The following is a 14,048-nucleotide window of genomic DNA, read 5'->3' on the forward strand; positions in this document are numbered from 1 at the left end:
GCTACACTTCTTAGTGATCCAGGCAGTGTCACTCAGGCTTAATTTTCAGTAACAGCTGGGTTCAAATCAAATATTCCTTCCTCAGTCTGTGTCCCATTACCTCGGTGTCTGGCTTGCCTTGATCTGATACAGTAGCAGCATCTTATTTCCTTTTCTGCAAAAGAAAGAACTGCATATCTCATGACCAATCTATCAGAACAGGAAAATTGCTTCAACAAGTTCTTGCTCCTATTACTGTTCCTATAAGGCAACTGCCAGAAAAGAGGTACCTTAGCCTCCAGGAGCATTTAATTGAAGGCTACCAAGACAGTTAAAAGCAGAAGTACTTGAATTAGAAAAGTTATTAAACTAGCGCATACAAATATTAGTCTACAAACATTTTCAGAAGATTAAAAACATCCTAAATACATGAAATACCCTTGCCTGTACGTGCCTTTGGTTGATGCATTTCAACATACAGAAATAAAAACATGTAATGCTGGCTATAGGATATTTCTACAGAATTAAGCGTAAGCTCAGGCAAAGAGTAAATTGTCTTTCTTGAAGAATGAATTAGAAGAACAGGGCCGTTACCGATACGAGTTGACAAAAACAATCAGCACAAGAACATGCTCAGAAGTCTTCAGGAACACAAATCTGGTTACCAGCATGCTCTGATAATTTTCTACAAAGTTGAAATCAGCTTTTTTTTTTTCCCCCTACCACCACCATCTATATCATCATGACAGGGAGAACAGGAGATTCTCTGTAAAGAATCAATCTTAACAGAGGAAAATGAAATTTGAAATGGCCTTCAGTGACAGTAGGTAAGTGACTCCCTTTTTTCTGCACTTCATTTTTCTCACCTATAAAATTGGAGAACTGTATTGCATTCATTGGTAAAGGATTCGGAAATTAACTAATAAAATGACTGCAAAATTGAGAGATACTAATGAAATGGCAATTTAGAAAGAAAAGCATGGAGGAGGGGAGAGGACGGGAGAAGAAGGAATGAAGGGAAAAAGCTTGTCAATATAGCTATAGACCTATCTGGATCAAGTGGTTACTGATTTTGAAAAGACTGTAGCAAGTCAATTCTGCTTGTCCTATCTCTAGTTTTTTCAGGCAAATCCAAGAAAGCTCAGAAATATCAGTAGCCAGGGTAAGTGGAGCTGTCTAAAAATCCTTAATCATCAAATCCTCTTGGTTCTGGAAGAGATAATACTTGAACAACATATTTACTGATTGGAGAAAAAAATATATTACGAGAACTAGGAAGAAAAGAATAAGATGAATACTTTTCAAGGTAGAGGTCTATGGGGGGCTATGATAAGAAATTTCCTCCTGATTACCCAGTGCAATTTTGACACTGGTGAAGCAGTGAGACATGAAGGAGAATATAGTGTCATGCAAAGACACAGCAGATGCTAAAATACAGACAGCGGAGCTAAGGTGTTTGCTTGGCACCGCAGGAGAGAACAGACAAAACAAAGAGTGCACACCAGAATGACAAATATCTTAAACTAAAGATGTCTCTGGCACAGAGATAAAAACATGCCCTAGCCAGAGTCACATCTGTAATTTATGTAGATACTTATTTGATAGGACATATATTGAAGCTGGCTTTCTCTTCTACTCCCGGAGCAGCAACAAAAAAGAAATACAGAAAAGGACTGTCATATTCTAAGTGCTCTCCAGCTGCTCCATACTCCTTTCCTACCCCATCTGCCAACATAATTTTATTCCTTCTTTTCGTTCCTTTAGATTTTCTTTTTTAATTTACGCTATTGAAATGTGGAAGACCCAAGAGAATAAGAACAAACTTCGCTTAAATGTTCAAAGTCATAAAAAAAAAAAGTTTGTAATCATTTATTCTGTAATAAATGCCCTACTTTAACTGTGTCACGTGTATTCACTGGATCTATCATATTAGGACATACACAAATATTCATTTATAATAGTAGAACAGCTCAACGTTTGTTGGCTATCTGTAATCACACACTTACAGATTAGATAGCCGAAGGACAGTGGCAAAGTGACACCTCAAGATTTTGTCAGAGAAGAATAAATACAAGCCAAGTATTTTCCCATCCATCTTAATCTCTTCTCATCCTACTTGTGTCAGTCAAACCTTAAGCCAAGCTATAAATACAGTTCATTACACTGTTTTTGATGCATGGCTAAGCCAGGTGCTGCTGTTTTCATGTTCAAGTAACATATGCGCAGGCATGTGGCCATATTAATAACTCTCCTTTGACTCAGGAATGTCACTGAAAGGTCATTCCTCCATACATCACTCTGAAGCAGAAAAACAGCAAAAGGTTCAAATTCCAAATGGATATGTAATAATCCAGGCAACTCCTGGAAGTACTCAGATAACAATGCTGCGCTGTCACATTACTTACACATACAGGAGCGCTTCCACCCACCACACATCTGAATCTTTCAGCACCCTTCACAATGGTCTTTTGGACAAAAGAACAGAAGAAAAAATAAAGCAGGCTATACTCCTACTGTAGTAAGAGTAGCTCAACCTGCTACAAAATAACCTGTTCTGTATAGCTTGCGCCTATTCAGGAAAGTATCACTCCCCTTCTGTATTAGGACTATGCTTACAATCATATGACACATCAGATTACCATTGCCTTTTTGATATATCTGCATATTAAACAGAATATCCAAAATCTTCGCAAGATTTTTTGACATATCCCAAAATCCATCTGTGGCACTCATTTCCCAAAAGCTCAGGTAAAGCAGTGTGATTGACACAGCATGAGAAATTAATCTAGTGAAGTTCTCAAAAATTTTTTTTTTTCTTATTACAATATTGCTGGTGACTGCACAGTCTGTTCTCACTGCTGGTGAAGAGAAGACTTATTTCTGCCTCAAGTAGCTTTATATGGCTTTTAAAAAGCTTTTAGACACAGTAGCTACATTTATGTTGGAATATTTTTCAAGTGTGTTCTGCAGGTGCTGGAGAAGAAAGTCAATGATCAACAAGACACACTACTTGCATACCTTTATGGGACATGTAAACGGCAACCTGTATGAATTTTCCTAAGTAACAACTGCATGGCCATTTGGATGGTCCATATTGTGGATTCCAACAGCTAATTATTTGAGAAAATGTAATGGTTATGAAAGGCTGCTGGAAATGTATTTTCCATAGTAAAAATAATAATAATAGAGAAAGCTTTGTAATATGTATGGTTTTCTGTGTGACATCACTAATTTTCCGATTGTTTCTGCTAAATCCTATTGTTTCCTGCTTGGTATTTGCCTGTTATGCATGCTCACATTTCTGTACAAACCAACAATACTAGTTGCCAACAGGTACTGAAATGATAGCTGCTAATTCCACACAAGTGACTTGGACTGGTTTTGGAGCACAGGCAATTAACATCTGTACACGGTACAGCTGTAGTAATAAAAGTGATGCTGATAACATGACTGATATGTATGTGTTTTATAATGCAAGATATGAGACAAAGCCCAAGGACTGAGGTAGTTCACATTCAGTTGGTATCAGACCCTCAGATGCCGCTTGCAACCTTCAGTCTTCATGGTTTAAGCTAAGCTGTGAAGTGAAGCTTTGCATTTTAAGGAAGAACATTCTTGCTGCGGAACAAACTTTCATTCATCTTACCCAAGAGACAGTGAGTTGTTAACAAGTTCTAACTCTGGTGCATGCCTCCAAGCATACTATCACAAATGCTGTAGCATATTTGCTGATGGTGACAGTGAAGACTCTGACCTCAAATTGGAATTTTATTTTCTCTCGGTCCCAAAGACCTATAATTTTTTAATGTGAAAGTCTATCTCCAGAAACACTGACAATCTGTGAAACAATCATCAGGAAAATTGCAAATATGAAGATAACACATTAAAAATAGGTATTGGTTGAGGATCTCTTTTTAAAGAGAAGAGATTAACTTACCATCAAAAAGATAAAAGAAAAAATAATTGTACCTATTTTTTTTTAATACAAAGAACAAGAAAATACAGAGCTAGAAATAAGTTAATTGTAGTTGTTGTGGCCTCATGACAGTTAGGACTTGGTTTTCTCCTTTAATCTGCTTTTTGTAGCTCAGTAATAACTATTATCTCAAACAAGCTTAGGCAAGACTCGTCAGCAAGTAAGGAAATGGCTGCAGATAATGAAGGGAGTTATCACAGACAAGAACAGCAGTTTTAAAGTACATGTGGAAAGGAATTTTACTGTTGTAAAAAAAAAAATCAAATTAAAAAAATCAAATTAAAATTTTGATTTTTTTCTAAAATATCAGAAATTATTTTTTCCAGGATGGAAAACAACTGATTTCCTCCTGTATTTATTGTACTGACCTAATAAAATTAAGGTAAACTTTATATTACAAAATAGTAATTTTGCCATCAGTGCCACGTTCTTTCAGTGACTGCAGAATAACCACATAAACTTCAAGACAATAGAGAAACAAAAACATTTGTTTTAAAGCCTGATCGCGAGCCTTTTGGAGGCTTACTGTAAGCCTTTCTATTAACTGTAATTCACATCTCCTGAGCAGATTATACTTGGCAAAAGCTACAGAACTGCAATATTTAGTGTTCCAAGTCACTATTAAATGAAAATGCTTATTTTCTCTGATTTATGATACAGTCGCATACTGTAGCTTAAAAATTCCTGGTTCGTATTCTTTTCTTCCCTTCACTGTTCATCCATCAGCAACTACACAAATGCAGAAATGTCTAGGTCCTGTCAAGAAGCTGTGATCACTGCGATTCTTTGTGGTTTTCCACAAAGATTTAAGCTGCGCATGCCACAGATGCCTTTTCATAAGGCAAAGTTAGTATGTCTCTTGTCTGCTAGGCTTTTTATAGACAGCTACTATCACCATTCCCTCTGTGAAGCGGGGCTGTCTGCGTCAAAATCACACAAGTTCTATTGCTCTAAATTTCACCCTGTGCCTGGTGAAGGCTCATCAGGCCACATTATAATCACACCCATCTTTGCTTCTTTGCAAATAGAGCACAGTTTTTCAAAATATGTCAGGTATTATGGCATTGTAATCTGCAACATTCACTAGATAATCATTCTCTCTATTTCTGTGTGTGTGTAATAATCCATTATGCTACTTCTATATTTCCTCTTGCCTTTCAGTTATATGTCCTCACACAATAGACATTTTTTAATGTGCTGCCTTTCCACGAGGAATAATCTTCACCAGGCAGAAAGCCCTGAAAATGTCTCGCATGCCAGTCTGCAAAATTTCCTATTGTGGGTAAAAAGCATTTTACAGCTGGACAACTATTATGCAGCACAGTGCAAAATACGAAATGACATTCTGTGGAACTCAACTTAAATTTACCAACGTCAGTGTTGAATTTCCACATGTAAACCACTTGCTGGATTAGCTGCACATCTTACATGCCGATGTAACGCTCTAGCATTTATGAGCTTAATTTAAGATTTTTTTTTTTTTTTGTCTTTCATCCTATTGAACTTCAATATTGTTCTCCACTTCCACACCACCTTTGAGGCTTGACATGTTTCACAGCAAACATTTATTGAATTTAATGGACCTTTCCTCCCTGCTTTTTTTTTTCCATTTTAGGCTTCATTTGACTCAAGCAACGATGTTTGAATTATATGTACATTTAGGTTATAATCTTGCATTTCCAATAATTTAGGTATTTCTCATGATTTTGGAGGAAAGCTTAACAACGTAGGTCCCAACATCTATACAAATTTCAAGTGCTAACCAGAGGTAGTTGATTTATTCATTTTTGCTAAGCAACTGGAGCAGGCGATGCTTGAATTACGATCTATACAGATAGCATTACTTCTCATTTATTCATCAAGATTCTGAATAATTCCTCTCTGTAACTCCTGCCGTTATGGTAATAGGCCAGTTCCTTTCTGCAGCTCTGTCTTCTTCTTCCTCTAATCTTTTCTGAAAACATCTCTCTTTTCTTTCCTTATATCTCTTAAATAATAAATAGTAGAAGTCAAGTGAGAAATAAACTCCATAAGGCATGATAAATAAAGTTAACTGGAAAAGTTTTGGTTTTGTTCTTGGGTTTTGTTGAAGAAGCCTGTCTGATTATTAATGGCTTCTGTGATCACAAAGTTAGCAGATTCTTCTTTTATTAAAACAAATAACTTCAGTTCTCAGCCTTTATGGTTCTAGGAAAACATTTTTCTAACAGTAAGGGAAGTGCACACAGTGCCAAACATCCATCAACAGCACCACTCATGGCCATATAATCAGCTTTCCAGCACTATAAAAGAGAAATAGCAATTGTTCTTCTGCATCAATAGGGACATACCAGGACACATTTTAGGGCAAAAGAGAGTCTTTTAGACCCATCACCTGATGATCCAAAGTGCTAATGTTTCCAGGAAGTCCTGTGGACTTCCCTGCTTGAAACACCTTTTTAGCAGATTTACATGTTGAATAAGCAAAGAAATGCTAACTTGCAAAGTCTTGCACTGATTTACTAATAAAAAATTTCAATTCTGAGTAAAGGCACAAGCTGGCTGATAGTAAAGAGCAGTAATGAAATCTCCTATATGAAAAAAGCTAGCATTTACGTAAACACTTGCAACATGATCATGATGGAACAGAGAAATAAAGAAAACTAGGGAAGGAAGAAACCAAGTATATACACACGGTTGTTCAGATTTTTCAATTCAAATGTCTTTCAAGGAAGTAATTAAAAGACATTTAAGATTGTGATGTTTTGTATAGTTAGCTATCCAAAACTATAGGAAATATATTAAAAATAAAAGGTACTTGGAGAGTATAGTTTGGCCCTTTCCCTGCCTTTCATGGTGAAATACTGACATGAGAACTCCCACCACCTGTACAGAGATGGGCTTGAAAAATGAAATAGATGCATGCCAGCTTATTTATTGGCATAAATAATTTTCAGTAACATGAATTGTGAACAGTGTTCACATCAAATTATCTAAAGCTTGGACAGTGGTTTTGTTTCTATAAGTAGTGCTGCTTTCTCGTGGGTCAATAATCTTGACAAACTAGTTAGATGCTTTCTTACAAAGCAATAAACAACAAATAATAATTCCTCAGCCAATTCTAAAAGACAGCACTTACAAAATAAGTAATTTTTTGGCATGTTTATTGAAAACTTGTCCTCTTCCAAGCTGACTTCACTATTTTGAAGCCAGAATAATTAACTTCTTATGGTACCTACCGGAAAAATACTGGGAGCAAAATCATCTCAGCAGGACATCTGGTCCTCTTTAATAGCATTCATAATTTAAAGAAGTGACTATGGATATAGTACCTAACCCTTTCCAAACCCCAACTACACATTTAAATATACACTTTATTAGGATTTATACACTTAAAAGGATTTTTTATTTTTTAGCCATTGAGATATTAATTGTGCCCACACAGCTCCCATTGATCTGTCTTGCAAGTTTAAGGGATTTGATACTACTGAAAAAATATGAGACTTTAAAAACAGGCAAAAATCTTTGGATTTTGGTAGGATGAGACTACATATAGGCAATGCTAGCATGGAAAACAAAGAGATCTGCAAGTCTGAAAAACTGGGCTGAGAACTCACTGCCCACGTTGTATGAATTGTGTAGGTTACTTCAACAACTCCTCTCCGGTTCAACAGAGCAAATGCCTGACGTTGGTGGCTGACGTGCACTGAGCATACTCCAGGGACAGCACCTCTTCTGTCAGAGGAATCCTGATCAAGTGTTCAGAAAGCTCTTCACAACATGAATCAAAATACAGCAAGCAAAGACAATTGGTCTATTCTCTCGAAAAGCACACTTGTTTTCCAAACTAAAGTACTAACGTTTGTAACTCTGACACTTTTCCCAGACACAAGACTTTTTCATAGGAGAGAACTGAATGATGAACCCCATCTGATTACAAGCAGATTTAGTCAGGGATGATGATTATGATAATGACTTTTGGAAGTGTAAAGCTAGTGGGAGCACTACCCCAGAGGAACTGAACTTTCAACATATAATCAGAAAACAAAATGGTTTCCTTCATAGTAGGAGGTAGCAAATCTTGAAAGTCATAGATATGTAGTTGTCTTATCAGACAGATATTAATCAGGTGAATCTCAGTTTTAAATCTTCACAGATACCAATTTACAGTTATAGATAATTTCAGCACTCAAAAAAGTTTCACTTTTTCCCAAAGAGAAAATTCCCTCTGTCTCAAATGCATTAACTGGAAAGTTTTCTCCAAGATTTCAGTTTTTACATCTGATAGAAAACAGTCTTGCCGATCTGTCACATGGAAATATCTAATGTAGAGCACTTTTTGTCACCTTGGTTACAAGACAACTTCATTCTTCAGTGCATAGGTAACTTGAGGCAGCCACTGAACATACCCAAGGGAGTTACATTTTGCTGTCAGTAATTCTGACAAGACTTTCACCCTGAATTCACTAAGTCTTAAATATGCAATGTAGTAGCCTACTAAGTTGAAGAACTTTGATAAACTTTTTAGTTAAGGAAAATACATTTAAGAGATGGAAAAGTCAATGACATCAACTGAGTTGTATGTTAATACCTTTTTATTAGCAGAAACAGAAGCAATCCTAATGGGGGGCTTCAGGGCTCAGGTCCATCATGAGGATGGGCACGCATAGGATTAGTTGTCACTAACCCAGGGAATTGTACAGCCTCTATTAGATCTGTGAGCAGACCAGAAGCCTCACAGCTGGCAGCATTAAACTACAGTTCTTGGGGAAATTGTCCATTATGAACAGTTTTAAATACACTAATTACCATGAACAGCTAAGTAAAAGACATCCAACAGGCTAGAGGATGACACTAGCATAAAATGTTCATTAGTTGCACATATTGCAGTTATACAGATTTTGCTAGGTATTAATAAGATTTGTTTGCAGCCGTTAGAGTCTGGGATGAACAAAGGGGATGGAGTGAAGAAAAAGAGCATGGAATAGTTGGTCTACTTTCAAAGCGGATGTTGTTTTGGACCCAAAGAACGTTTTAAGCCTCAGAGGTAAAATTCTGTCTGCTGCAAAATTAATGGAATTTGTTGCTGCTTTGATGATATCACTAAAATCTGTGAAATACTTTTTTCCTAACCTTGGAATTCAAAACTATTAAGTAGTGCTTTTCCAGCAAAAATGTGTGTACTGCTTCATTAGACATTTTACAGAACAGAAATTATACGTTGAGGCTCATGTTACTTATCAAGTGTGTTTCCATGAAGTTTCATCCTTTTCTCAGTGCCAAATACTCCAGTTTGAATCTGCAAAGCAGATTCTATTCCACTGAACTGAAGAAATGGTACAAAATGGTACTTGAACCAAACAGGTCTATAATTTTTTTGTTCCAACAACTGCTTTGTAGCTTTCAGAAATGTCCCAAAAAATGACTATTGTTGTCCTTTTTAATGCTGAAGTACAAAATGGTAGCTACATGACATTCTTGTCCTCAGTAAAGTACACAACACAGAATGCATTTTAAAAAGGGACATAAGAAGGATGGGATACGGTTGAATGATCTTTACTCAGACATGGCTCCAAAAACGATTTTGAAATAAAAATGGTTGCAGTTTCTCTATTTCCAATTTTACATATATTATTGCTGGTGGATATTATTGCTTCTAGACTATATATATGAACCCAAAATGCGCTTTCCATATTGCTCTTAATAAGGGAAGAGTAACGTAGCTGACTAAATTCAGCCTGTTTAAAAGTTAGTATCACCATCTAGTGGCAGCTTCAAGGATTTTAGAAAAACCGTTCAATGCAGTGTTTTGTTTAGCGTTAAGAGCTACCCATTCACATATTTTCTGCAGGCATTACACTAATTTAAGCACATCAGTTAAATATTTGCCTAGCATATTAAATTAAAATATAATTATTATTAATGCAAGTGATAGCTTCACAGTATTTTTTGAAAAATTAAAAACAATCTTTGCTCCTAGCAGTTTGCTACCCTTTTCTTACAGACTTTTTCAATAACTTTGGAAACTAGACAGACACACCTACAATACATAATATAGATTAAGAATTCACATTCTTAGGTTTTAATTCCCATATTTTTCTAAATAAATGAGTTAAGTGCACACAATTATTATTGTATTCTATCCACAATTGATGTCACCTTTGCAGTCTCTCAGAGGATGCTATATAACACTGTTTACACTACACAAACAGATCTCAGGAAGACAAAATACCTCTAACTCTAGTTAAGAAACAAAATCTTTTCAACAGTATTATCCCAATGCCATGCATGCCACCTCTCTAACCCATTTATTTTCTTTCCTTCTTCTTCATTTCCCTATTTAGGATATATTGATACAGGCAGAAGAACAGCTGTTATTACATGGTAAACTATGGTAATCACAAATTCTAATAAACAAACATATGCCTTTTTAGTAAACATCACTTCTCAAAGTTACTGTGTAATAGTAAATCACTAGACTTCACTAAATACTTGTTATTCATAATATGGGGATATTGATATATGTTGCTCTTACACCCTACTTTTCCTTTTTTGATTACAATAAATGAACACAGATTGAATTAACTACTCATTTCCTTTGACAGCACAAGAAACAGTGCTTTTACTATCCCAGTAGGAACATGGGAGTTTTCACACCAATCACACTAGCAAACCATTAGAGTACATAATGGAAGATCCCAAATCCATCCCATCTACAGCTCTCTGAAACTTCTAGTTCTCATGTAGTCTCACATATTCTTTTTTCTTTAGCTCATTCATGACATTTTTTCACTCTTTTTAAGTTCTATTGACACCAAACAAGAGAAGAATCCTCTGTATTGCTGAGGAAATCTGGTTCAGTATCCAGAAAGCCTCTACCTCCATTCCTTGGAATATCTTGCTCTATGTAATTCTTCCTTTGCATGACTGCCTTTTTTCTTCTCCAGACTCTGCCTTCACCTTTTCCTGTTCTACCTGTACACAAAAAATTCTGCCCACAGACTTTGTCTCCAGCAGGTACTGTGCAACAAAGATTACTGCTCCCCTTGCCAAACTATTAAACCCTCCCTTACCTCGGTGCATAGCATTTTTTATACTTTACAAACCGTAACAACCTATCTTTACTAAACTGGAATTCACAGAATAGTTCCAAATACTGTAGACTGGAAAAATTATCCCAATAGACCTGAAAAATTTATTATAGAGACCCCCCCACTCCCAGCACATAAAAGCTGCAGGTTACACCACTGGCCAGACTGTGTTGGACAAGCCATAAATATAGGAGGCCCATCACATTTTATACATGCCACACCCCAACTGGCAGAGCCAGCAGAAAAAGAGCAACACTGACTCTAAGATCTTGAATAGATTTTAATCAGAACTGCAAAAGTCAGACACACACACACACAAATGATCTTTTTTTTCAGGGAGAGAACACAGCAAGAAGCTGTAAGAAGCTGCACTATTGCTCCATTTTCTTGGAAGGACAATATATTTGGGGAAAACTGATTGGCAAAGTCTCCACTCTGTTCTAGGTGACAAATTTTGAGCCTTTTGCCTTCTACAGTTCAGTCCGCTAAACACAAAGGCGATTGTCAATTGCTAGACAAAGTCATTCAGCAATTACAAGACTTTGATCTACAAAAAAGTGTCAGCTGGCAAAGCTGTAAGGGTTCCTGTATTTCTTTGAATTGTTTTGAAAAGCCAACAAATATGCAAAACACACAAAGTGCATATACTCATTTGTAATAATAAGAAAAACCCTCTTAAGTAAATAGGCATTTGCAGATGACTAACATATATTCTTCAAAGAATATAATGAAACACATAATGGATAGAAAAACAATAACGACATTATGTATTGCTCTGGTACAGGTCCTTGTGCACTGCCAAAAATACCGATAAAGTGCAAAAGCCTGCTAGCAACCATAGATTAGGAAAAAGATGAGTGTAGCTAGGCAGCTCAATTGGCTGTTATTGACCAGCAATAGATGCCATTTGACTAACTTCACAGCCTGTCATTACAATAAGCAGTCTCTTTTGTAAACACTCCAGTTGTAGCTGCAGTATGACAAACCGAGATGCTTATATGTCTCATAAGCATTAACTTCACTCTTTTTGTCTGCTATTTTAAAATGATTGAAGTTTAACTATTCAAATTTATTTCTGCAGACTGTGCCAGGAACTGGCACATATTTGATCTCAGGCTCACGTTCTTTTTCTAGAAGCTGCTGGTTTGGGAGAAGGTACATTTGCAGCCATGTTTCCTTCACCTGCTCTGTGTGTTGTCAGATAAACACATTTGTCTGCTGTTCACTTTCTCTAAGTCTCTGAGAAAGAAATATTCTGCACGACCTACATGACTTTTCTTCAGAGAGAGCGCAGTGATTGAAGGCATGCTCTGGAAACTGGTGGTTTGGCAAGGGAAGGGCAGAAGGTGGGAGAAGAGGAAGTGGTCATGGATTTTTGAGAGGTATTTAGAGAAGGCTGAGGTATGTAACGTTGCTGGACGAGGTAAAGTACAGGATCTTGGCTGGCAATGAGGGTAGTGTCACGTATGAGATTTGCCACGTTTGAAAGGATTATATAATTCTTGTTCTCTTCTCAATTTCTAATTATTTTGCTTAGCAGGAACAGGCTAACAAAGGAAAAATGTGTACCAAACATTAAGTCTTGTCAGGGCTCACTGGTTAAACACAATTTTAACGTATTACTTCAGTTCACTTATTAACTGTCAGGTTTATTTAGACACCTTCAGTACAATGTTTTAATCATTTACCCCTTCCTGAGAAGATAGAAAAACACTTTTTCAAAAGCAGAAGTGTTCATAGGATTGCAGAACCGTACGATAGCTTGTTTTAAAAACAGACTCCCCTCTCTCACACTTCCAGGCAGTTCCAGAAAAAGCGAAGCAAAACTCCTTTCCTTACTTACTAGACACAGACAAGGTGCCACAAGGTATATTGATGATAAAAGTTGGCTTTTAAATAAATCTGTTACCATGTCAGACCATCGTGAGGCAGTTCAGATGTGAAGGTATCAAACAGGAGTTATTAGTGGTTATAGCTGAGGGGATGGTTTCCTCTTTTGTAATTCAAGCTTAGTTTCCCTTGTTGCCAATAAACAGAGCTTGTGTTGCTTTTATGGTACATTATTTTTACACTATGTGAGGTGGGTAACCAACAGCCAAGATACTGCCCTCACCTGATACTTGATTTTTTTTGGCACTTTCTCATTTCTGTTTCAAAAACTGGAATTTCCTTCTCACTTAAGTGAAGGGAAGGGAGTTACATGTGGCATTGTTAAATGATTGAGTAACAACTGTTAAAACCAGAGACACCCCTGTGACTGTCCAGTCTCACCTTCTACACATAACATGCCATGAAACCCCTGCTTCTAGCACGCCTGCAGTGTTGATCTGTTCTGTACCAGTGGTCCCCAAACTCATGTTAAGCCTCGCATGAAGAAATTGGCAATATCCTATGCCTCACTAAAGCTTCTCTTCTCATATATGACATGTCTTTCTTATTACTTACAACTGAGGAAGGCAGAATCCACGGCCAGCTACTGGGCCTAGGGCTAGCTAACGTACGTATCGTATACATGTAATATATATGTATATATATCCAGTTAACAGATCTGGTACCTGATCAGCCTGAGGGGAAAGCAGGATGAGTCTGTTGGTGCTGTTTGTGAGCGCTGAGTGTTCCTGCGTTGTATGCTGCGTACTGATGTCGGTGTGTGCACTTGTCAGGAGTACGTGCACAGCATTGCAACCTGTTACACTTGGTGGCATCGAGCTGCAGCAGCCTTCCCTCCACTGCTCAGCTGGATTTGGCAGCCCTAGCAACACATAAATATTTATACAAATCTATAAGTTGTGTGCATGTGCACACATACTTCTTTCAATCTTTAAATCATTTTAGTATTTTAGTTCAAAATCTGGCTTACCTATCAGAAGACTACATAATCAGTAGGATAGAAGGCTCACAAATTGCCACCTATCCAGAGATAGGATAAATTCATTATTCAGAATAACCTTCCCTGCCACAGCTATGAAGGAAGTCTTTTTGGGGCAATATAATATGATCCATGTCTGGATTCTGAGTTTATT

The 14,048-nt window shown here is 36.9% G+C and overlaps 1 protein-coding gene across 1 annotated transcript in view; it reads right to left on the reverse strand.

Annotated features, from left to right (window-relative positions):
- Positions 1-13,768, reverse strand: part of FSTL5 (follistatin like 5) — a 348,242-nt gene extending 334,474 nt beyond the window's left edge. Inside the window, exon 1 of the mRNA XM_035323584.1 lies at positions 13,581-13,768. The gene's annotated coding sequence lies outside the window, so the exon portion shown is untranslated. The remainder of the gene's footprint in view (positions 1-13,580) is intronic.
- Between the last annotated feature and the right edge of the window lie 280 nt (positions 13,769-14,048).

This window comes from Oxyura jamaicensis, chromosome 4 (assembly GCF_011077185.1).
Source record: "Oxyura jamaicensis isolate SHBP4307 breed ruddy duck chromosome 4, BPBGC_Ojam_1.0, whole genome shotgun sequence".
Classification (NCBI taxonomy): domain Eukaryota; kingdom Metazoa; phylum Chordata; class Aves; order Anseriformes; family Anatidae; genus Oxyura; species Oxyura jamaicensis.